The sequence below is a fragment of the Chenopodium quinoa genome, unplaced genomic scaffold, assembly GCF_001683475.1.
Source record: "Chenopodium quinoa cultivar QQ74 unplaced genomic scaffold, ASM168347v1, whole genome shotgun sequence".
NCBI classification, from domain to species: Eukaryota; Viridiplantae; Streptophyta; class Magnoliopsida; order Caryophyllales; family Amaranthaceae; genus Chenopodium; species Chenopodium quinoa.
Genome location: NW_018743691.1, coordinates 3714881 through 3741423, shown reverse-complemented (window position 1 = coordinate 3741423; position 26543 = coordinate 3714881). Strand labels below are relative to the sequence as shown.

General features: G+C 33.1%; 2 long non-coding RNA genes across 2 annotated transcripts; one reads left to right on the top strand and one right to left on the bottom strand.

Annotated features, from left to right (window-relative positions):
- Window positions 1–2510: 2510 nt before the first annotated feature.
- LOC110683795 lies at window positions 2511–7315 on the bottom strand. The gene is made up of 8 exons (XR_002503675.1): window positions 7013–7315; window positions 6823–6908; window positions 5995–6055; window positions 4437–5885; window positions 4263–4352; window positions 4107–4177; window positions 3569–3685; window positions 2511–3069 (listed from the first exon to the last, which is right to left on the bottom strand). It is a non-coding gene; the product is annotated as an uncharacterized LOC110683795 (long non-coding RNA).
- Window positions 7316–15579: 8264 nt separating this feature from the next.
- Window positions 15580–17570, top strand: LOC110683687. Its single transcript, XR_002503659.1, has 2 exons — window positions 15580–16067; window positions 17116–17570. It is a non-coding gene; the product is annotated as an uncharacterized LOC110683687 (long non-coding RNA).
- The last annotated feature ends 8973 nt before the right edge of the window (window positions 17571–26543 follow it).

Genomic DNA, 26543 nt, shown 5'->3' with positions numbered 1-26543 from the left:
GTAACGGAGGTAGTATAAATAATCTTCATTACATAATATTTTCATGTTCTTTATTAATATTACAGATGTTCTTTGGATATAAAAAAATGGATGTTCTTTACAAGGTGTTTAAGAAAAGTGAACTGAATGTTTTTTTTTAAAAAAGTGAGTCTAACTTATACTCCTTCTGTTTTTAAATACTTGCTTCATTTTCTCTTTTCGGCCGTTTTTAAATACTTGCTCCATTTTCTTATTTATAAAGCTTTTACAATATTAATTAATTTCTCTCACTAAGTGGACTCAACAATATTAATTCCCGTATCCTCTCTCCTTAAATTCTCTCCACTACTTTTGGTTTTTTACAATTTTATATTCTTCCATTAACCCCACTATCTTCATATTGTATTACTTTCCCCAATTTCTCCTACAACTCCGCGCATGGAGAAATGGAGCAAGTATTTTAAAACGGAAGGAGTGTTATAATTATACACTTAAAATGAGGGTGAAAGATTGGTATGAGTATAATTTAATGGCCAATGAGCTTAAAATAAGAGTAATAATGTAATAATGCAACTTTCAACATAAACTTTCGAAATAGAATGTGTTGCAAGTATTGTGACATTTTCATTTTAAAGAAGTAGGAAGTAATAATTATAGAGTAATAAAAGCAACATTAGGGTAAACACAAGCAATACAAATTATATAAACACAAACACTAGTATAATCACAATTAGACCCCACAAAATGTTGAGTGAGTCCATTTCAAGATGAGTCCACCCACCCAATTCATAAAATTCCAACATTTGATGATGAATAACTTATATGAAATTTAATTTTCAAAAACTTTTATGAATAATGGTCAAAAACTTGTATCTAAATTTCAAAAGTCGAATTGTTCAAAAATTACTCCATATACAACATAAAATTAGTTTTTGGTCCGGGTAATGCCCCGGGTCATTATGCATATTATAAATGAGGATTTTAAACAAAAATAATGTGATAAAATATAAATATAGATTCAATTAGTTACATTTAATTCAGTACTCGTACTATTTATTGTCCAATTATTATTGAACATCGTACTCCCTGCGTCCCTTTACTCCTTATTTACATGCTTTTTTTTTGTGGTTTCAAAATTACATGTTTATTTCTATTTAAAGAATAATGTACTTTTTGACAATATACCCTCTTTTTGATGAGTTGTTATCAATTTCCTTTATGGAGTTTTTTTGTACTCATGACATCATTTTCCAACACAAACTTTCTATCTCTTCAATAGTTACCAAGGACTTGTTCACATTTACTGAATTGAGCTGAATTGAACTGAACTGAGCTGAATTGAACTGAACTTAACTTAACTGATTGGAGCTAAACTGAACTGAACTGATTAGAGCTGAATTGAAATGAACTGAACTGAACTAAATAGAGCTGAAATAAATATTTTATGAAAGAAGGAAATTAGGAGCTAAACTGAACTGGACTGCACTGATTGGAGTTGAACTAAACTAACTGAACTGAAATTAAGCTAAAGTGAACAGGGTTCAACTACCTTTTCTTTTTCTCTATCTCTTTCTAACCCCACATGCACATTTGTACTTTCCAATCATGGGTTTTAATGAATCTCTAAGTTCCTTAATTCACGTGAAAACGGGAAATATGCATGTAATTAAGGGACGGATGGAGTATCCAACATATATCTGGTATCTAAAATTATTAATTTGCTTCGGTCGACTTCAAGTGTATGGATATGATTAGGGTGTGTTCACTTTAGCTTAATTTCAGTTCAGTTCAATTCAGCTCTAATCAGTTCAGTTTAGCTCCAATCAGTTCAACTCCTAATTTCCTTCTCTCATAAAATATTCATTTAAGCTCAGTTTAGTTCATTTTAATTCAGTTCAGCTCCAATCAGTTCATTTCAGTTCAGCTCACTTTAGTAAATGTGAACATGCCTTAAGTTTTTTTAACAAAACATAAACATAAAATGTATCATTGTAGTAGCGGTTTAAGTTAAAATATAATAATGCTAATAATTCATTTTTTATATAGATGTTGAATAACTTATCTCTGTTTCACCTTGAGTTCAAACTCACACAAAACTATTTCTTTGATCAAGACCCACCAATAATGTACGGAGTAATAAATTTAATTGTTGATTTTGTTTTCATTTTTTAATGATTGTAAATGATAATTGTAGACAACATCTCCCTTTCTTTGGGTGGATTCTCTTCAAATTTTTTTGAACTTAAATAATTTTAGTGAAATTTAATGGAGGTCAAGGAATGATTGGAGGTATCTTGTTAGTCTTACATTTCTTTAATAATACAGAGGTACACAAAAAAATCAATTATTGAATCAAACACAAACATTGTTTTCTTTTTACTTGAAATATATAAATTTTTTCATGTTTGTCAATAATGAATAACTATAATTTACTCGTATAAAAATAATATTTTACTCCGTAATAATGTAAACATTGAAATAAATCTATTGGTAATACATTAATTTGAAAACATATTTTAAACAAAGGCGTACATGCCAAAAACTCACAATACAAACTGACAATTCTATTATCACTAAACAAGATTGAAGATACTACCCAAAAGTGATTTTTCCCCCTACCTCTTAGAACCCAGCAAATTGTTGATTTAAGACTCGTTTGGTTGAAAGTAGGCTCATTTGGTTGAAAGTAGGAATTGCTAATTCAATTTCGTAATTGGATTTCTTGAAAAAAATTTAATGGTTTGGTTAATCATTCGATTGGGAATTTCGATTTCCCTTAAGTTTCCCTAGAAAATAAAGCACCTCCACTTTGTAAGAAGTGGAAAATTTTGAATTTATCGACCAAACGTCAACAAATTTCAATTCGTGGACTTTTGATGTGTTTTTCGTCAACCAAACGACACCTTCATAAAAGAGCATCGAGTACTAACTTAGTCAATGCTAAGTTTTTAGGATTCTAACGAAACACTAGCCTAAACACAATTAGGTGGTGGTGGTTCCTCCTCGATCGATGGCGGTCGAGAACGTAGATATTCTTGCCACATAGCAGTAAATCGTGCTTTATCCCTCTTTAACTTCTTTCTCTCTTCCCTTTGAACAGCACACCACGTACAAAAGAAGCAAAGGATTATAACCCCAAAAATTCCGGCTACCACTAGTATTACTCCACCATGTTTTAACCATTTTATAGCTTCGTTATAGAACTCATAGGTTGACTTCATTGTTCACCCAATGTAATACTTCGAATAATTTTTTTCTTTCTTTTCCCTCGACTTAATTTACTTTGCAATATTTTAATTATAATATCAACTGGTTGGTTTTCAAATTAAAAAAAAAAATAAAAATATATATCAATTGGTTAAAACTCGTTTACTTAAATAATGTGTGATAAATAAGAATAACATGCATTCTTACCCCTTTTTGGAGTATAATTTTAAAGTAAAGTTTTAATTTTGTTTCCTTTTTAGTCCTTTATTATTAATTATATAATTGTTGTTTTGGAAACTGCTTTTATTTTTTACTTTTGTATTGACATTAAATGTGTAAACATATTTTGTTATGGAAACTAATATGATGGCAGTAGGAAAACCTGGCAACTTTTCCTTTGCTCTTTCTGGTAACAGATATATTGATTTGAATGTCTGCTAGCAATGTCGAACTCTTCAGCAAACTTCATCAAACGAGACAGTATTTGGGCCAGTTTTTGCTGAAAATGCAATTTAATTCCAGTCACTATATAGAACTAAGGCCCTAAACTCTTCACTTTAAAAAAATAATATTAAGTAAAAATAATTTCAGTTCAGTAAAAATAAGTTCAGTTCAGTAAAAATAATTTCAGTTCAGTAAAAATAAGTTCAGTTCAGTAAAATTCAGTTTTCTTAAAGAAGAATTATAATAGAAAATCAGTAAAAATAATTTAAGTTCAGTAAAAATAATTTCAGTTCAGTAAAATTAGGTTCAGTTCAGTAAAAATAATTTCAGTTCAGCAAAATTAAGGTGAATCAAACCGGGCCTAAGCATAGAAATAAATGAGATATTCACTGCATCAAGGAGATCCTTCAAGTGTTCATACATATATATTTGTGTGCCTTGGATAGTGTTTTGTTTCATATCTTTCAACAAAATACCTGTCAGTCTGCAAGCTCTTCTCTTCCCTGTGAAATCCACTCGGAAATTCGGAATAGAGCAATGACAAAATCTACAATAAAAAAATTCAATGAAAATATGATGTTAGCCAAGAATATCATGAGGATTTCCTGGTAAAAAAAATTGTGAGTACTCACCAGTAGTCGGAAGGGTTCCTCAGCCACTTTTGCTGCCAAGCCAAGGAGGTTGCACTGATGTTCATACGTATATGCACGTGCATATATGATCTATAAGATTGTAAGATAAAAATAAATCATCATGTGTTACAAAATTCAGACACAAAATTAAGTGGTCATCAGGTCGCCTTTTACATTGTCTAGGACAGCAGCAGCATCCATCCCAAACCTTTCAGCAACTGGCACAATACGATCTGGTCGACTGTAGTGTAGTCAGTGAAGAGAAAAATATTTTTAAATGTACTTCAGTTGCACAATTTTTAATCTGTTTCAGTACTACAAATTTAAATAGAATGACAAGAGAGAATACAAAGTTCCTTCAGTGTCGATTTAGGCAACGTTCCCACTTCCTCCTCTCATGCTAGTCAGAAGCTGAAGGTAAGCATTGCAAAACAAGTAAACTTTACCAGTTTAACTTGAGACTTCTACCCTCAAGGAAATCAAAACACATGTTTACATCAAACACATGCATGGACAAATTATCCTTCATTTACAGAACATGTGAGACCATTTCTTGTTTCCTTTAAAAAGCAACTGAGGCAATGTGTCACCGACTTACAAACTCAGTAATACAAGTACACTATCATCCTAATTTTGTCAATGAATACCCTGCAGTTTCCTGAAAATCCGATTCTAAGGTTGAAATGTTCGACTAAAGTAGCAAATTAACTGAAACAATAAAACCTGACTGTTAACAACCATACAAGTCAGAGGTTGTAACTTGTAAAGCGCTTTAATACTTTCATCAAATTGCAATCCCAACAAAAATATAGTCTAATCTAGTGGTTATTTCTTCTTAGTATGCTGATTAAACTTAATGCCTACAAAATTTAGCTGTTTATGTTTAAGATCATGAATCTGGCATACAATAGAAGCTTTACCTGTGTTGAGACGCATAGAGTATGTGCTAGCTGAGTTTTTTCAGAGCTGAGCAGAATCATTATCAAGCCATGAGGCCAGAAAATTAGATAGGTAACTAGTAAACATAATTAAATTTGCTTATGCTAGTATATAATCAATCAAAAAGTAAAATGTAGCCTTAAAACCAAGAAAAGAAGTAAAAATATTTGGAAATTAGTCCTCAGCTAGTCATTTTCTGAGCAAAAAATGATTCAACAAACACGGAAAACCCTGGAAATGTTGCCACAGCAGTAGGATGGGGAATCAAGAGCATAAACTTCATAAATTATAAACTTAAATCTATAAGAACAAGTGATAGTCCTTAACGGAATTTTCATATTTTCAAATTCCGAATTTTAAAATTTATCAAAGTACAGGATCTTACTTTGAGCAAATAATTGAGAAATCAGATTATCAAAGTACAGCATCACTTCCTGTAAGGTAACCATAATTTTAAAATTTATCAAAGTACAGCATCACTTCCTGTAAGGTAACCATAATTCTGGATAGATTAAAGCTTAACAACATTATTTGATTAGGTTCGAAACCAATTTGACAGACCGAATAATTGAGAAATCAGATTGCATCATTGCAGAGAACTTACCACAATCTTCTTGGCAGCTTCGCATATTTTATCAGAATATCAGCTCTAGCCTCAGATAATCCTTTAATACCAGTCAAATTCTTCACATACACAAAAAAAGAAACGGTATATTAAGAAGTTTCAAAGGCAATACGAGTAGTATAATTCTAAATTCAAATTTAGAATATCAAATATAAAATGATGGAAAACCTTCTTCGTCTGCATCATCAAGCCATTACAATGCAAGTGGCATCTTGAAGCATCTAGCCATCTAGTGAAAGATAATTTCTGAACATTAAGTATTATTTTCAAAAATTACGCCAAAAATTGCGAATAATTTGAACGAATGAAGCACTTATCGCAATTATTTTCAAATTAGACGAACTCCAAAAAAAATTCTGATGATCTAAACATATTGCTGGTTATCATTCCAGCTTAACTATGATTAAGCGATTAAAGAGTAAAAGTCTGGATTCACTAAAAAAAAAAAAAAAAGTGAACGAAAAATTTGAGGAAGATTTAAGCGATAAAGTCTGGATTGTTGATTCTGATTTTAAAATCTATGCGACTGTAATCATACGATATTTTTAGCGTTTAGCGAGAAAAACATTTCAGCTTTACGACAAATCAACTATTGAAGCACGTAATTGGAGTTCTACTAAATTTGAATTTGTATGCATTTCAAGAGAAAAATCAAAGGAAATTCAATACAGAGTATGAGCTATGAAATATAACCGTTCGTGAAAAAATTTAAAAATTAGGCGAAATAGGTAGAAAATATAAAAGCATTTCATAATAAAAATTAATTAAGCAATCGAAAGTAGAAACACATAATTTCATTTAAAATCGGAGAAAAATCTATATGAATTAAGCGATTAAGCCAGGTTTCAACCAAAACTAACAATAACAGCTAGAAAAACATAGTATCTTTCCAAATTTATGCAACTGGAATTCTTGGGCAATTTCTTTTGAAATTCAAATTTCATACCAAAATCAAGTGAATCGGTATAAATTTAGAGAGAAAATCATTAATCATACACTTATCAATAGCTTCGAACAAGTCCTCTTCATCTTCGATTTCTTCTCGTTGAACAAGCTGCAACTGTTGGCTCTGTTCTTCAGATCTGTATCAAAATTTGAAATTATGAAATTTCATATAAAAGATCTTCAGATCATAATATTATTATTGCAGCGAATTTCTAGTTGCGAAGTTTGGAAGAGAACTTACTTGAGTGCGTACATTTCCGGCATTAGAGATGAAACTTTGATGGATTTTGAAAGAAGTGTGAATTTAGAAAGAGAAAGAGGTTGAGGTTTTTAGAGAGAGAAATTGTAATTGTGATGACTGATGAGTGGTTTCGCTCTTCGGTGCTCCGGAAGGCGGGAGGTCTCTTTTTATAGATGATGGATTAGGCGCGGAATTAAATGGAAGTTGAAGTCGCTATTACCTATAGTCCTATTTTAGGCTCAAAATTCTTTTTCTAAATTCGGATTAACACTTAAATACTTAACAAACAAGAGTGTACCCGTGCAAAATGCACGAGATATAAAGAAAAAAAATTTAAAATATGGATAGTTGATTTTAATGTTGTAATTGATACTTGAGCTATAATGATCGATTTTGGACTGGTCGGTTATGTTGAATCCTAATTAGCTTTGTTGTATGAGTATTAATAATCATATTAATAATGTGCTGACACCTGTTGTGCTATATTGAAATACGATACTTTCGGCGTTTTTTTTTATTATTGCACCATAGGGGTTGGGTACAAATATTTTGATAGTGGAAAAAAAGTAAAAGAGAGAAAGGTAAAAATACAAAATTGCCCATGTGACATATTGATAAACTAAAAAGTAAGTGTGTAAAAGTAAAACTATGTTGGCTATTTGAAGTGTGAACACAAATAATTTTTTTCCTAAAGAGGAAATGGTGCAATATTTGTGAAACTCCCTAAAAAGACAAGTGGTGCAATAATAAAAGAACGAGGGAAGTATTTTATGCTTTGCTTAGAAGCTCAAAAAATGGGGTTTTACTCTTTTATGTCGGTAGCCAAACAATGCTATTATGGAGTTTACTTTTTCAAAGTTATAGAGGTTACCCGTTCAGTGTTATAGGGGTTACTCGTGTTACTCTGTTAATGTCACATGGGTTAGTGTCTTGCTCTAGGAGTTACATACTTTGTTCTAAGGCCAGTTGCACAAAAACGTGTTATACTTTTTTTTTAAAATGATTAAAGAAGTGGAAAATGTTTGGAGGATAGTCCCTAAAAAATGCATATAATTGAAGGGTTGGAGATTTAGAGTAATATAGTGAATTGTTAATAAATGAACTGTATACTTGTGTTAATGCATGATTTTGTATTATACTATGTACCAAAAAAAATACTTGTAAAACAAAGTGAAATGTTACTACGTAGTGTTTAAAAAAAAAGTGAAATGTTAGGGATTTTGAGTGCTATAATGAATTGTTGATAAAAAAAAAATGTATACTCGTGCTTATGCATGTCATATGTTATACTACGTATCAAAAAAAAAAAAACCACAAAGTGAAATATTAGTAGTAGTCCCTTGAAAAAAAAAACAAAAAGGAAATAGTGAATGGGTAGTTTTTGATTTTATTTTAAAAAAAATGATAAAAAAAATTAAAATAAAGTAGTAGATTGGTAGTTATTTTTTTCTTTTTTTTTTTTAAAAAAAAAAAACACTAAATACATGAGAGTTGAACATTGGAATTTTGGAGGATTCTCGTTAAAGCGACTCTGCAATTATATACTACGTATAAGATTATTTAGAAGTGGGGGAAGGGCCAAAGGGTAAGGAATTCCTCAATTCAAGTGTCATTACTCATTAGTGGGGTTTGATTCCCTACAAACTTTGTCACTAGAGAGTAGAGCAATCTCAATTTGGTATAAAGAAAAATACAGGTGGTTATATGTTTTTGATAGAAAAAAAAATGTATAGAGTAACATAGAGATGGAAATTAAAAACAACGGTGTAAATGAAAAAAAAATCGTAAATAAATTTGATTTAGGGTCTGTTCTTGTTGACTGAACTCAGCTGAACTTAACTGAACTGAACTGAACTGAACTGAACTGAGCTGAACTGAAATGAATATTTTATAAGAGAAGGAAATTAGGAGCTGAACTGAACTGAGCTGAGCTGAACTGAACTGAATTGAACTGAATTTCAACGTAAGAGAACAGGGCCTTAGTTTGATTCATTAAAAAAAAAACACGAAATTGTAATTGCTAGCTAATTTGTTATGGAGTTGAATACATTGAAGGAAAATAAAAAAGTTATGTTAGTTTAAGTCAATTTTTTTAAAGGCATATAAGTTATCAAAAGTAATTGAGGTAATAGTATGATAAAAGATAATCGTGTTAATCGCGTTATGGAGTGCACATAAACTCCAGAGGCGTGCTTATCTTGGAGGGCAAGCGCTTCTAGTCTACTGCACTGGGAGGTAACGCGGAATCGACTTTTAGATTAGTGGTTTTCCACGACACGGCTACTGTCAGTTTGGTTCATACATCAAGAGATAAGTAATTTATGTTTTATTGCTTATTAGAATAACACTATTAACAATGAACAAAATTTAGTTTCCTAGTTCTCTCTCTACCCACTTTCTCTTTCTTTCAACCTAGGAACATTTTAGTGATCATATTTTTATCCAACCGATGATAAATAAAAAAATAATAAAAAAAAAAAAACTCCACCATTCTCTCTTACTTTTACTAATTACACTCCTACATTTTTCTATCTATATTAGGGACTAATTTTATTCTTTTTGTTTTACTTGTCTTAAAACCCCACATAGTTACTACTCCGTATTTATCTTCAAAAGTGCTCATTCTATAATCAATTTTCATTTTACTCAAAAGTATTTTTGCTTTACTCATTAATATAAATTATTTTTGTCTTAATTTCACACAAAATTTTACTCATAAGCAATTTTTTTTTTCTTCTCATTTTTGGGAATGCACTCCTTGCCCTCCTAAATCTTCGAGCTTTGCATTGACATTTTGACATGACAAGTCACGGTAAACCACGATGATTCTCAAATTTTTTTACTTTTATTTTTGTTCAACTTCAAGGTAAACTTTTTCACTCTGGTAATTTAAATAAATCACAATTTGGGGTTAAATTTCTGTCAATTTTTATACTGTCTAACAGGACTACCACGCATCAATCGGTGCTAGAAGACTTAGGTAATCCATCCCTTTGCTTCTCCTGTTTCATTTATTTTTGTTGATCTAATAATACCCTTTTCATAGTTTGTGAAATTATGGGATGCAGTTATAGTTGATTATTTTATCTAAGATAGAAGATCGTGAAATGTCCGAATTTCTAAGCTATAAATCGTGATTTATGGTTTTGATGCGTTACATTTTCTCTTAATTGTATATACTCTGTGTATTTTACTTATTTTAGTTTGAATTATACTATGGAGGAGGTCTAATGGTTTAAGTCGTGTTTAGTTCGTCTTACGGCCTGTTTCGTTCAGCTTAGCTCCATTTTAGTTCAGTCCCTATTTTCCTTATATTATAAAGAATTCATTTCACTTCAGTTCAATTTAATTGTTTTCAGTAAATCGGAACAGGCCCTAATTTCTGTTTACATGAAAAAAAAAAACAAAGTTACGAGGGTTGTATAAAATAAGTTTAGAAGAAATGAGTTAGATAACGCTAACTCATAAAAAATAGTTAGGATTATTTAAGTTTAAATTATATCCACAGAAGTTTAGTTGTTCATATACATCTTAAAAAGTCAGAAAAAAAAAAAAAAAAGGTTGGGTTTGAACTACCCCTTTTGCCTAGGCTCTAATATATGTGACCATAGAAATATTGTTTATATTATGGTAGTTAGGAAATACGAAGTACTCCATTATTTTTAGAGTAATGGAAATTGCAATTTGAGTGAGATGTTAGTGGACTTATATAAGTCGATTTGTAAAAGTATATTGGCGATTGGATATTTGGAATCAAGTGAAATTGCTCAATTAAATAACTTAATGCTACCTTTTTTTTTTTAGTTGCAACAAAGGAGTATTATTTGTGATACATAAAAAAAATTGTTTTGTTGCAACTAAAAAGATACGGAGATGGTACAAAGTATTGTATTTTTATGAGGTAAAAATAATTATAATGCCTTTATTAGCAAATGATATGCTGCATTTGATATTTGCAAAAAATTGTTGTACTACATTGTACAAGTTAAATTTTTGAACCATTTTTCCATTATCGACATGAGTATGTCCTTTCATGGTGATGATTGGAGAAAGTTGTAAATTGAAATCGAAGTTCAAAATAGTTTTTTGTGTTGCTACTTGCTAGTTTATCCTAACTAATCTTGAAACTTGTTACAATAGTAGAGTGCTTATGAGTGATGAACTTATGATTGGTTCTGAATCTATTGAAGAAAAGAATGTAATTGTTCTGTAATCTTTACTGCCATTAGCCAATGAACACTTATAGACACCAGTTCTGGTGGTATATAATATCGTGCTTTGTCAGTTTGTTGAACAATGATTATAATTCAAAGCTTTTGAATCCCTTTTACTTATGGTTTGGGTATGTCTCTTGGCCTATCGATTTATCTTGACAAGTACAGGAGCCAGAAGTTTTTATTGAATAATTGTTTACACTTTGCTCTTGATCATAAATGTAATACATATATGTGTCTACCACATCCCTCTTCCTTCATCCAAGCTTGTGTCTACACGACTACACTTCATATGATATCTGCCTGAATTTGAGAAATTATAACTATAGCATAGAATTTAGGCTAGGATTTGAGTTCTGCTTTGTTATACGTTAAGGGTTGGTAATAGAATATATATGCCTATTCTCTCTGGAATTTTTATGTTTCCTTCACCCACCTTTTTTTTTTGAAAATGTTTCCTTCACCCACCTTGAAGCGTGTTTTCTGAATAACTGTCACTTGAGTTTTATTTTCCCTTTTTATTATAGATGGATAACTTAAATCAGCTCTACTTTTTTGGTACATTGTTATTACTTTACCGGCTCTCATTCTTTTCACCAGGGTCCTGTAATTTCCTTGAGTGAGCACCATTCCTCTGAGACTGTTGCAAAGTTGCACAAACAAGCTTATCACTTCAGCAAGTGATCACAGTAGGCTTATAACTCTGATTTCTATGTTTGAGTTGGTGCTCGTATGTAGATTCACCTCTTTATCTTTGATAACTAATTAGGTGGAGAGTTAACTAGTTAATTGTCTATAGAAAAACTTGCACTGGTCTTGTGGGAAGCTCCAATAAGGAACTCCCTCCAAAAATAAACGTATGCCACTAAATGCAGCGAGCACACGGTATTCTTTAGTAAAAGGCGAAAGAATAGTTCGCTCTGTGCTCACTGCATGGCTGCGTGAAGTTAACTGTAACAGGTTTTGTTATTTATACTTTAAAGTCCGAGCTTGATCTTCTTTCTTGACTGATGTGGGACTTTTGTGACTTTCCCTTGTATCTTTTTGTGATCTGTGAAATATAATTTCAGAGAGTAGGAATATAACTATTGTGGCTTTTCCACAAACCAAGAGATTTCTTCTCTTGCTTTCTTAAGTTGGGAGGACTCTATTGACTGACAATGCCACTTGTTGAATGCTACTTCCTACTTTCCTAGATATGTATCCAAATTCCAAACACTTTTTTTTCTTTCTTTCCTAAAAGGAGATATTCAATACGAAGTATATCTGAACCTTTTGTTTTGCTTTTGAGTTTTTATGTTGAAGGGAACCTTGGTATACTTTGGGCTATCAGGGCTAAAATTAAAAACGATGAATAAAGAGATTCATCTGATTCCTCTAGATTGCTAGAGTTTGTACTATGGTTACGTTGAGAAAATTACTTTTGAATTTGGAGATTTAAAATGGCACTAATGTATTATTTCACAGATGTAATTTTATGTCATTGCAAAAATATACTTGACCCAAACATAGTGAAGCCTTCATTTACAGAATCTGTAAAACATGATAGACCTTAGAAAATTAGACACAATTAGGCATGTGTAGGAGCAACTTGCTTCTTTGCCAACTCATCATATCTCCCTGTGTCCATGAAAATCTTTCTGTTAGGCTTTGGCACACATTAAGGAATTTAGTAGGGTGGGGGTGAGAGTAAGAGAAAGAGAGTTAGTAGAGGGATCTACTTTACATGATTTGAGTAGGAAATTTTCATTTGCAAGTAATAGGAATATTTTTGCAGACATCCTGAAAAGGATTACAGGAAAATTATTTGTGGACATATAATGAGTATAATATATGTTAGGCTATTTACATTACAATTGCCTATTTGGACTTATTGGTTGTTTTTATATGAAAATCAGGAGTGAGCAGAATGTGTTGTTTATCATCTGAGTAGCAGGCTTTCAGTAACAAAAATTACAACATGCATTTAAATTTTGGAAGTATAATTGGTCAGGGGTTGCGCGGACGCAGACCCCCACTATCACAAATTATGACATACACTCTTCCTCTTGGGAAGATGTTAGGCTAGTGCCCCTCCTAATGTGCAATGGAGGCCACCAACCTAGGCCATGAGCCTTCTTGATCGCCCATAGACCTTGTCCAGGTAAGTATGTTTCTTTATGTTCTACACTTTTGTTTTATATCTATGATGTTCTTTACATTTCTGTTATTTCATTGTTGTGGGACAATGAACAAATTTCCTTAAACTTTGCTTAAAAACCTCAAAATGGGATCAATATAGTTGGTTATGTAATGGTCCATTTTGGTGTTTAGACAATTGCGGTATAGAGGATTGAAGTTCAAAACCTTGTCTACCGTTTGGTACCTTGTCTATGGCTGGTTCATGGGGTGGTACTTGTGTCTGATGCTCTGAAGATACGACTCCTGATTTTGTGAATAATCAATGTGAACCTTTTGTTAAGAGTTTATTTATTCTAGGTTATTAGTATAGACAGCTAAAAATTTGTTAAGGTCTGCTTTTGATTATGTTATAACTATTTTTGTTTTCTTACTGCTGTTGATGGTCTATGGCTGTTGATGGTCTGCTTTTGTTTTTGAAGAGAGCACAGAATCATTTCATCTATATCCTTTTTTATTCAGCCAGCTCAGCTTCTGATTCCTATTTCGGTGGTATTTTAGAGAGTAGAAGTACTTTAGATGATTATTGCTTGTAAAGAAAAAAAAAATGTTGTGATTATGTTATAACTATTTTATTTATCTTACTGCTGTTTGTTCTAATTCCTCAATTCTTTGACACTTGGATATGTGGAGACATGTAGTGTTTGTAACTGGTGGTAAGGCTATTGCTATGACAAGGGTATCATTCTTTACCATTTGTCGGGGCTAGTACAAAGTATATAATGTAAATTATCCTAGCTTGTTTGAGGATGATTTATTCTTAGCTTCCGGTCTCATGATTTTTGGTTTATCTTTTCTTACAATTTGAACAAGCGATGATTTCTAGTTTCAAAGAAACATGATTTATGCCTTAGTAGGCTGTAGGCTTGTAGCCTTATGCTTAATATGCCTCAAGGATTAATCAGTTGTAGTTGCAATAAGGTGGATGACGTAATGATTGTTCTTTCCTGTTTCTTTAAATTTAGCCAACACATTATTAGTGAAATGCATTAATTTGTGTATCATTCTTTGTCATTTATTACTTGATTGCATCCATTACAACATTTTCCAGTTACTCATTTAATTAAATGAAGATAATGCTTTGTACTGGAAATATTGTCAAAGCTCAAGCTTGTCTGTTGTGGTAGTTGTGCACTAACCTTTGCTAGTTCTTGATGAGGGATTTTTTTTTTTTTTTTTTTTTTAAATTTTGGAGAGTGCTTAGTGGCAATAAATTTTTTTTCTCTAGTTGTTTTTGTCCCATTTATCTGCTCTTAATGCTTTACTTTATGAAAAACAAGTAGGCTCCTAACTACGCAAAAGCTGTGTGTATTGAAAGGCACTAATTGTTTAATTTGTATCTTTTAAAGTTGTTTCTGAAATCATCTAAATTGTTTGTGTTAAATTATGGGCTTAATCTTTGATTTGGAAATAGATCATTCCACATGTTGAATATTGACTCTGTCTCTCACAGACAGTCGGTGGTTGAGGCTGGAATGATCAAAAATTCGATAGAGGACTGTTATGGCTTTCTTTCTCTTTTGGCGGTAAGATCAGTTTTAGTATCTGTTATTAAGTCTTTATCAGCACTTCAGCAGAATAGTTGATTTGTGGGTCATTTACCCACAATGATGTTAAATTAATTAAAGGGGATACTCCATTATTGTAGCTTGCTTACCTGGATCTTAGAGCATCGCCCTTGAATCACATTACTACACGGGCTTAAATACACCCCTATGACTTGGCTTGAAAAACAATTTTAGAGGTGTTAGGCTATTAAAATTTACTCTAGCAATTTTGACATCACCTGTGTATGTTGTATACAACTGTTTTTGTCAATGGTAGGACGCCAGGACTATGTATGCTTAACGCTTTAGTTAGGGTCCTTAACTACTACTACACTTGAAGTATGAAAGAAGAATTTTAAAGAGCATAGAGAGCACTTCCTAAGCATACCTTGTCAAACATCTAATCTATAGATGGATATTATACGAGTTGTTAGTATGATAATAGAAAACCAAAGTTATGGAATGAAATTCTAGCAACATGTGTGTAAATTTGGTTCACATTAAATATGTTTAAGTAATAGTATACACCTCAGTTTTTAAATTTATTTTATCCATCTTTGTTTTAAACACTTCAAACAAGATCAAATGGGGAGTCATCTTCGCAAGCTGTTCAGAATGGCTGGCATTGTTTCATGTCAGAGTTGTGAACCTGATTGCCAAATTTCCCCTCCATGGCGGATCAATTCTATTTTCTTGTGCTCTGTTTTGTCTGAATGGCTCTGAAGTAATTTCCAAAAAAATAAAAATAAATTAGCAATGCATAGTCTTAAAGTCACTAGTACTTGGTGACGGATCGTAGAATTTTTGAAATGTTGGTGAGGTTTGTTTTGGAACATGTACTAATGGTACTCAGAAAGTAGTTCACTTAAAAGATAGGGGATGGTAATTTGAGATATGCAAATTTCTTGGTTATTGGAGGCTGATATGGCCATATAAGGGGACTAGGTGTGAAGCCTGGATATCCCACATTGAAACAATATGAAGATACCACTTTGTTTATATTACACAAGCTTCTGCTATAAATTGTCTCTTCGGAGACATCTGATAAAATTGGAACGATACAGAGAAGATTAGCATGGCCCCTGCGCAAGGATGACACGCACAAATCGAGAAATGGTCCAAATTTTTTTGACCTTTTTGCCCCTGTTTATAATGTCTACTGAAAAATAGTGTATAGAGACATCTGATAAAATTGGAACGATAAAGAGAAGTATAGTATGGCCCCCTTTTTTTTTTGACCTTTTTGCCCCTACTTTTAATGTGTTTTGCCTTTTTTTTCCCCCTCCAGTGATTTAAAATTCTTTTGCTGTTGACTGCATTACATGCTCTCTACCATGAAATTAGCACTTGATTGTCTGCTATAAAAAATTGTGTATATAGAAACAAAATCTGTGTTCCTTCCTTCTCAACTTTCATATCCACTAATTTGATTACTAGTGGTCGCTGTTGAGTACACTGTGAGTACTGTGTTGGATTATGCTCTCCTAGCCGTATTGTTTTATTTGTGCTGTAGAATGACTTTCTTTTCTTTTTTCTTATTTATTCAAAGTGACAGTGTTCCATTTTTTGCCTTTGATGCTTAATTGAACATTTACCACATCTTGGATGACAATCACAATTAATGATGTAGTTGACCGCCTATTTCCTTATACAACCGTTGTACCACCTAGCATATGCATGTTACATTAGACCTTCTTACAAAAGGGGAAAAATAAGGAAGGGGAGGGGGGTTATAATGTTTTTTTTTTTTTGGTTAAGAGAAGGTGGGTTGTACCACCTAGCATATGCATGTTACATTAGACCTTTTTGAGTAGACAAGATAGTAAGATATTGAGTCTACTTGAAAAGTAACACAGTGAGGTCGCTGAATTCTTCATCTTGAGTGCTATTTCACCCAACAGGCAGATCCTGAGATCCTTATTCTACTTTCAGATGGTCTCTATCTATTTTGGGCTATCTGATATACATCCGGTTAAATTGGAATAGTTATGGCAAATAAAATGTGATTTGTGTGACAAACTGAGAATGAACCATTGCTTAAGATGAAAGTGATGATCCTTGGAGATATTTTGTGCCCTCACTTTTTGACTTGTAACAAATACATAATTATGTGAGTTATCTACTTCGTACAATCATCTTAATTGCTGACTGTGAATTTCTCCAGGTATCCATGCGGACATTTTCAAGTTTGATAATCCCACATCAGAAAGGTGAAGGAAAAGGTCAATGCCACATGAAAAAAAAAGGTAACTTGTACTAAGAAAACCATACCTTTCTCAGCCTTTGGGCTAATGTCAAGTGTAGTGTCTGTTCTTATCAGTTTAATATCTGTTACGTGGTTTAACTTGCATGTAGAGGGAGGAAGTGGCTACCCTATTATGAGATTACTTATTATTGGTACATAAATCTAAGTCACTTAATCACATGACTTCCCAAGTTGCCTTCCTATTTTTTTAGGGAGGGGTGTTGGTGTTAGGTGTTAGGTTGCTGATGGAGGGGGGAGGAGATTTTAGGTTGGGTGGTGGAGAAGAATGTGGTCGGCGATGGTGGGGGAGGAGGTCGGTGGTGGTGGTTTGGGAAGGTTTTTTTTTTTTTTTTTTTTAAAGAATTATTGATGGATAGATAATGTGCTAATTACACCAATTAGTTGTGACTATGGATAGATAATATGCTACAAGCCTACAATAGGCTTTTTTTTTAATTGTCGGGGGCTCGGCCGCTCGGGGCTCATTAAAGAGTATGAGTTTAAAAGTTCGAATTATTAGGAATCATGGAAAGGCGAGATTTTTATTCGCGAACCACTAAAAGTTAGGGATTTTAATACAATTTTTTTGGAACATGGTCTCTTTACTCATGTTAAAGAGGGGTATAAATGTAGAGTGCCAAAAGATTATCCTTAAAAATTTTATATGATATATAGAAAATTCGTCCAGACGTTCTTTTGATTGTATCAACGTATGGGACAAAATCAGTAGAGTGCCAAATCCTCGGATACGAATCATACGACGCCAATATATGGTGCAACATTGTATGATTTGTATCATCGGTAAGAGCAAATAGGTTGTATTACCAAAGTGTGAAATTGAATAACTCTTTTCAAGCATTCCAAATAGGGAAGAATAATTAAAAAGAAATGAAGTAAACTCATGGACAAAGTTGGATTATGTGAACATTGCAATGACTATAAAACCGACGGATGTTTTTGTGTAATAAACCAATTTCTTCATTTGCTCATGATGGAAGTTTGGATATGCACATTAGCAGCTAACCTACTGTTATACATTACTCCCTCCGTTCACAAATGATTTTTCCTGCACTCCGTTTAGGATGTCCACACATAATCTTCCTAAAAATGAAAATTTTTACACTCAATCCATGTGATGTGGACCCCTTTATTAAATTTCTTTTTCTCACATTCCACTCCACCCTAATACGTAGTAAATTTCTGAATATGTATGTCTAAATTTAACAAGAATATTATTTGTGAACGCATGGAGTATTTATGTGTGATAAACCTTTCTATATTCGTCACAAAACCATCGACCTTTCTAGGACTTTGGTCTTTTATTGCTAACACACTCTTTATCATTTACTCTGAGTTCTAGAAGTTTTCTGTGAACAGGACTCCTAATAAGAAATGATATTGATTTCCTATCCAAAACTGAAGTTCTGTACCACATCGAAAAGAAATAACGAGGGTGCGGAAACATTATGGAATAAAACGCAGGAGATGAAACAGAACAAATCATACCTTTCTCGGCCTTTTGGCTAAGATCAAGTGTAGTATCTGTTCTTATCAGTTTAATATCTGATACGTGGGTCAATGACTCACAACGATATTAAATTTATTTTTTAAGAGGGGGAATCCACCACAGTAGCTTGCTGCTGGGATTCTCAAGTGTTGCCTATGTGTTGCACTACTGCACAGGCCTGGCACTCCTCACCAAATCATTATATCAAATTTCTATCTGAGGAGCATATTGCATATATTAAGGTGTAGGCAGTTAGTGTGTTATCAATACAGAGATTAATTTGTGCAAGGATGAATATTTGATATTTTGATCATATTTGTTGGAAAATTTTGAACTGTTAGTATGTTAGGGGGTCTCTCTTTTCGTTGGTTACACTTAATTCTTGTTAAATTACAACATTTTTGAGGTGGTGGTGTTTTTTTTCATTGTGAAATGGACTTGTTGCAGCAGCTGTCACACACATCTTGAAGGTTTTCTGCTTCAAAACAGGTCACATGGTGATATATGAGATAAGGGGTAATAACTCTATGAGGTTATATAATATCTGATATAAGGTCTAATAAAGTCCGATAAGGTAAGGGTTGATTAGTTCAGATATTCTTATTATGTCAATCATAAGGGTAAAATTGATACTTCAATGAATTAATTGGGATATGTTTGTAAATTTGCTAGGCTGTCTATTAGTTTATCTTCTTCCTTCCCTTTTCCTCTTTTCTAGTACTTTTTCTCTCCTTACTCCTCTAACTCACATCAACAATGGTACTCAACTCCAAAATTTTCAACCTCATTTCTTCACCATCACAACCAGCATAATCACTGACATTTGCTATCTCATCCCTTTTGCCGTCGACATCACTTTTTTCTACATTTTCAAAAATTCAACTGATGGAGCTTCAATGGAGGACATAGTCACCCCTACCCTTTGGGGTTGACCATGCCCCTAATTTCACCTTTCTTTCATAGGGTTAAAATCGGGGAAGGTGGGCGGAGATTGGGGAAGCTTCAATGGTGGTCGAGGTCGGGGAAGCTTTAATTTAATGGTGGTTAAGGTCGGGAAGCTTCAATGGTGGTCGAGGTTGGGGAAGCTTTAATGGAGGAAGAAGCAGGAAGCTTTTCAATGGAGGGAATTTTAATGGTGGTGTTGGTGAAGTAACGACAAACGGTCGTTAAATCAGCGTTATCTTCACTCATGAGGTGGCATGGAAACTGCTCTTCAATATTACAATAATGCCATTAGATTGACGAATTTCGTCAATCATAAAGATTAATTGGGGCTGGCTCATTTTTAATCTTCATGTTTAGTCTTTTGATGAAGCTTCTACTTTGGACCGTCATACTTCTTTAGTTCCTCCACGGAACTGAAAGCTGCGTTCCCATGCTGTTTGCTTTATATTCAGGCTTCTTCAAGTCTTTTATGATCCAATCCTTCTCTTAGCCCTTCTTTTGGCCTATAGTTAAGAATTGATGTACCACATCGAAAAGAAGTGATGAGGATACGACAACTTCAGGAAATAAAAGGCAGGAGATGAAATAGAACAAATCATACCTTTCTCGGCCTTTTGGCTAAGATCAAGTGTAGTATCTGTTCTTATCAGTTTAATATCTGATATGTGGGCCAATGGCCCACAACGATATTAAATTTATTTTTTAAGGGGGAAGATCCACCACAGTAGCTTGCTACTGGGATCTTCAAGCGTCGCCCATGCGTTGCACTACTGCACGGGCCTGGTGCACCCCACCAATACTCAGCTCAAAAATTTCTCAAAATCTCTCAAGCTCTATGTATTTGTATTCCGTACTCTATGGCATGGACAAATTTATGTTGTTTAAGTAATATGTTTCTTATTTTTTGTTACTAATCTACTAAGGCTTGATGGTCAATTGTTCAAGAAGTGTTCTTTATTACTTAAATTGACCCTGTCTGATTACTGTCTGATCAAATAATTGTCGTTTGTACAGCGTTTACAATTTGAGTAGTGGTGGAAGTGGAACATGTAGTGACTGGTGTTGAGGTGGATCCAATGAGAAAATATTTTTCTTGGCACTTGGCAGTGCAAATTCCTGATATGTTTTTAGGCTCTTAGACAATTATGTGACCGGAAATCCATTGTGGTACTGTAACTTACATCTGCAATTCTACATCAACATACATTATTGTGGTGCTGAAATAGTTTTTTTAACTTCACTATTTAATTTTCACTTCAGGTACATCCTATAAATTGGAACTATATTGTGAAGATTAGCATGGCCTCTACACCAAGATGATACACAAAATCCAGAAATGGTCCAAATCTATTCTCCTGCTCTTATTTTTATTCTTTTGCCCCCCTTTCTGCTGTTATTTTATAATTTTTACAGGAAATATATTTTCTTCCTATTTTGTTTAAAATATTATCTTTAATAGCATACCTTCTATATTTTTAAAGCTGTCTTGAGTTTTGATGGACATGGTATGCTTTAATGTGGCTCATGACATACATTTTCACACAATGTGCTTGATATGGATTGACTATGTCAAGTCAATCCTTAAAATTGTTATTTAGCTGTAAATAATTTGTACGTATACCAACTTATACGTACAAATTATTTATAGCTAAATAACAATTTTGAAGAGGAGACAGTGGATATAGAAGAAATAGAAAATTGGTGTTTGGTGACGAGTTATATACACTACTAGGTACTGAACTTTGCAAAATGTATTAGGCAAGGTACTGAACTTTCATTTGTATCAGGCTAGGTACTTAAGGGAGAGTACTAAACTTTCCTACCTACAACAACTGGTTAACAACCAAAAAAAAAGGAAAAAATAAAATTCTGACAAAATTTATGGAAGGTACTGAACTTTCAATTTTTTCCAAAAATGTTTGTTGCAGCTCCATTGAAGGTCTGTTCCAAAAACCTTCCTTCATCTTTGAGCTACCAATAATTTCATAATTAATACTCCGTATAAAAAATTAAACCACAATCGAATATTATGCGATTCAATAAACTTCAAATGCGATTTTGGGTATAGCTCGGTACACAAATATCTCTGCAACATTGAAATTTAAATACAATAATTAATAATAACACAATCAAATAAAATCTCATTAATTATAACAAACTAATTAACCCCAAATTACAATAATTAACCATAAAAAAATCATTAACTTACATGATAGACTTGAGACTTAGGGTTTAGAGGAAGCCAAAATTTGAAGGTTATTGAAACCCAGATCTACAAAGTCCATCTTCCGACTTCCACCATACAAAAATTGACAGGAGGAATTAAAACATCATCATCTTCTATTCTCTCTCCATTTTTGCCACCATCTTCAACCTTCTTTTTCTTCTCCTTTTTCTGCTGCTTTTTCCCACAATGTTATGCTCATTCTTCAAGAGTTTTATATAATTATTAAGTTTTATTGATTGGAAAATTACTCATAAATAATTTGCAGACGAAAAGAAGAAAGGGGCAATTATCAAGAGCAGCACTACAAGAATAACCCTAACAAATAATCGAATTGTTATCGAAAATTAATTCCCACATTATTTATAATAGAGGCAAATTAATGAAAATTTTATACTTGTATAAGAAAACCCCATAAAATAATCCAAATTGAATTGGGGTTGTAAAATGAAGGAGAAGATAAGATAGAGAAAGTTGGATGAAAGAAATATAATATTCTAGAGAGAAAAAGTTGTTATCCATGATTTTTTTTTTTTTTTTTTTTTTTTTTTTATTTTATTTTTTTTATTTTTTAAATCAAATAAATCTGTTACAATAGGTTACCAACTGAAAGGTTACCTCCAGCCTAGGTCAAAGTACTCTATTTGATACAAATGAAAGTTCTGTACCTTAATTGATACATTTAGCAAAGTTCAGTACCTTGTAGTGTATATAGCTCGTTTGGTGACACTTATTGCAAGCACATGAATTGCAATCCAATGTAAAGATGCTAGAGACATATAGGTTGTTTAATGAGATAAGCTGCCTAAATACTCTTTGTGATGGATGCCTTAATTGATGGTGCCCGACTTCCAGTCAAGGGAATTAGGTTTAATGCTCATGAAAACTAGATGTTGGTAGGAACTCTTTGGATGTGTTGCTGTCAATGCAAAATGTAGAAGGAAATGATAGTACAAGCCATTTAAGGAACATCATGAACATTATTTAGTATGAGAGAAGAGAGTAATTGAAAAAGAGAACCAATGTGATAATTTTTTTAAACTTGTACCTTCTCTAGGGCTGTTAATGAGCCGAGCTGAGTTTCAAAGAGTAGTAATTGTTACAATTGTAATTTGTTTGTACCTTAGTCCCAGTAGTCAAGGACAACTGGCTAGTTATAAGCTCCTTGAAGGAACCCATTCAACAACTAATGTATGCTGTTTAATACGACAAGCAGATAGTATTCTTTAGTAAATTGTGAAAGAATATTGTGCTCAACTACTCTTTGGCATCTTCAATCAATGGGTTTCAAGTCTTTCAACAGAGAAACTCCGATAAAACCTGCCTATATTTCTGGTTATATGTACCAATTTGATACATACTATCCAGTTCAAATATTGTGTGCATATACACCAATCGTTTGCTGATTTGATGGAATGCATGCGTGTTCTGTGTGAAATGACACAAATGTATGGTGTTTTTTCACCCCAGTCCAATTCAGTAGAATTCAAGTGACTAGTGAATGTGCTTGAACAGCTATAGCTGAGGTTTTGGTGCTGGAAAGAACAAGAAAAATAGAGTTGATGTCTCTTCAGTAGTATTTAGTTTTCTCCCGAGTCCTGATTGATGTAACTTAGACTTCTACAAGCACTATTGAGGCTGTTAGTGTAGCTATACATACTGCAAGTTAATTATCCTGATATAATTGGGTAAGGTCTGTAAGAGCCCTGTCTCCCACTCACAAATTATTACTTATTCTCTGTGGTCACTACTTGCTGTGTGAGGGATTTCATGTGCATTTTCTGCTTAATGAATGCAGTTGTACTGACAGTCATCCTGGTTCGTGTGCAGAGATGATGCCACCTTGAGATACAGTCCTAACATTTGTCCCTTCCTTTTGTTTTGGGACATTCGGAGCTTCTTTTAGCAGGTTATGTTCTCCTTCTGCATTCTGTGTAGTATTTAACTGCGCCACTAATAGGTTTATTTCTCCTTTTAGCAGGTTATGTTCTCTTTCTGCAGTCTGTTTTATAATTGCGCCACTAACAGTTTTGATATGGAGAGTTTAAATTGTTGTTATGGCATATATCATTATATCCTCCTCGAGTCCTTGAGCACCACGATGCCTCAGACTGCTGCAAGGTATTATTACAAATTTTACTCAATTCATATCTCATTTATCTGATTCTCTGTGATTGAGTTGGTGGACTTGGTGCTTATATCATACAACAGTTCAGCAAATTGATCCTTTATAATCATAGATTTGAAGAGTATGATAGTTGTTTAAAACACTTGTACTTGTTTTTTTGGAAGTTCCTATTAGGAACTCCCTCCAAAAATAAACGTATGCCACTAAATGCAGCGAGCACACGGTATTCTTTAGTAAAAGGCGAAAGAATAGTTCGCTCTGTGCTCACTGCATGGCTGCGTGATGATTGCTGAAACAAGCTTTGTTATTTATACCAAAAAGTCCTAGCTTAGATTTTCGTTTTTTACTGATGTGGGAAGGTTGTGCCTGTCTTTTACATCATAATATTGCAATAATTATGCTCCAAAGCATAGAAACATTGATCCACACAGATTAAGAAATGCATGTGCTTGCTGTCTTATAGGGAATAATTCTACAGACACAATGTCATCCTGGCTTTTACTTCCTCATTATTTCTGTATTTTTTTGGTTTACATATGAATTTTTCCAGCTTAATATGAAATTGGAATATCGTTTGGTCATGGGGACTGGATATAGAGATTTCTCAGGCCCTCTGGATAGCGGTCTGTAAAAGCTACTTAAATGCTGTAGTCCGTGTTGAAAATATTGACACCAGAACCTGGAGTTACAGGCTGAGGCGAGCTTGTTAATCTAGTATCTCACTTAAGCTACCTACACTCTGAAACTTATCCTACTTATGTGTGACTACTCTTATGTTTATGATTCTACATGTAACTCAATTATGCTATTTTGCTATATCATTATCAAAAGGAACTAGGATTTTTTGTTAACTTTCACACAGCTGGTAGAGTTTAATCAATTCCAATAGTGTCTGATGTTCTGTGTCAAATTGGTTCACTTATAGAATAAAGCGCTTGCTAATTTATTTGGGTTTTTTTTTTTTTTACTACATAAGTTCTTTTCAGATATTTCATTGACATTAAAAAGTACAGCAATGAAGGTTGAACTAGATATTTGATAGGGGCCGCGCGAACGCAGGCCCCCTCTATCACAAATTATGACGTACACTCTTCCTCTTGGGAAGATGTTAAGCAGGCACCCCTCCTAAAGTGCAATGGAGGCCACCTACCTAGGCCATGAGTCTTCTTGATCACTCATTGACCCCGTCCAGGTAAGTAATTTGTGCGTTCACAATCAGTTTTATTATATAGTCATCTTTCTCGTACGCCCCTTGTTAATTAATTGATGTGGGACACTTTTTATGCTTATTTGCCTCGCTTCACATCTTGAGGAGAGAGAGTATATGTTAGCATATTTGGAAGAAGAAAAAAAGTATACTCTAGATTTTAGGTTGGGTAAGGTACAAATGAGAAGCATTAGTATACTCTAGAGTCTAGAGTGTAGACTTTATGTTGGGTAGTACAGCTGGCAACAACTACTACTAGTAATAGCCATGGAGTAAAAAAAATTATGGCAAAGAGGTTCAAACCCCGAAACTTCAGAATAGAGGGGCTTATACTCTTAGCACTGAGCCACTGAACAAATTTTATAATACTTACCAAATTATACTAACTATATACGAAGTATCTAATTTTGGGGCCCCATTTCTTCGGGGGGCCTTGTGCGAGTAACCTCCTTACTCGCCGAGTAACCAATATAATACTGACCGAGTAATCTCTTTAACATTGACCGAGTACTCCTATAATAGTAATAACACTGATTAAGTAACCCCTAAAACACTCACCAAGTAACCTCCATGATAGGCTGATAACTGGTCACACCGTGTAGCCAACCACATATAAGAATTTGTGAAATATTAGATTTGCAATTTCAAAGTGGAAAGGAAAGCGTAACACACTATCACATCTTTTTTTTTTTTTTCGAGTATGAATTTTAGAAAAATAACTAGCAAACATGTATGTTTGAGATCATTGAAATTTTACACGTGCCACCTATTTTATAAGTAATACTTCCCCCATTATTTTATTATTGCACCTCTTGCCTTTTTAGGAAGTTTCACAAATATTGCACCATATCCTATTTAGGAAAAAAATTATTTGTGTTCACACTACAAATACCCAACATACCCTTGCTTTTTTACACTTACTTTTTAGTTTATCAATATGTCACATGGACAATTTTGTATTTTTACCCTTCTCTCTCTTACTTTTTTCCACTACCAAAATATTTGTACCCAACAATAAAAAAACGGAGGAAATATGTTTTACAAAATAAGCTAGCTCAAGTTATTAATTCTTTTTTTTTTGAACGGAAGTTATTAATTCAATAACATTTATTTCAAATATAATATATTGGTATAAAATAATTACTTCTTAAAAAACAATTGTCTAAAAAAGTGTTCATAGAATCTAATCTAAACTTTTTTAGCTCATCTTATCATGTTTTGTTTAATTTGCTAATCAAATTCGACTATTTAGATAGTAAGATTTGTTAGTTTCGAGTTTAAGTCTTGCTATAAACATTTTTTAGTTGTCAAACTCAATCATTATATAATGGAAATA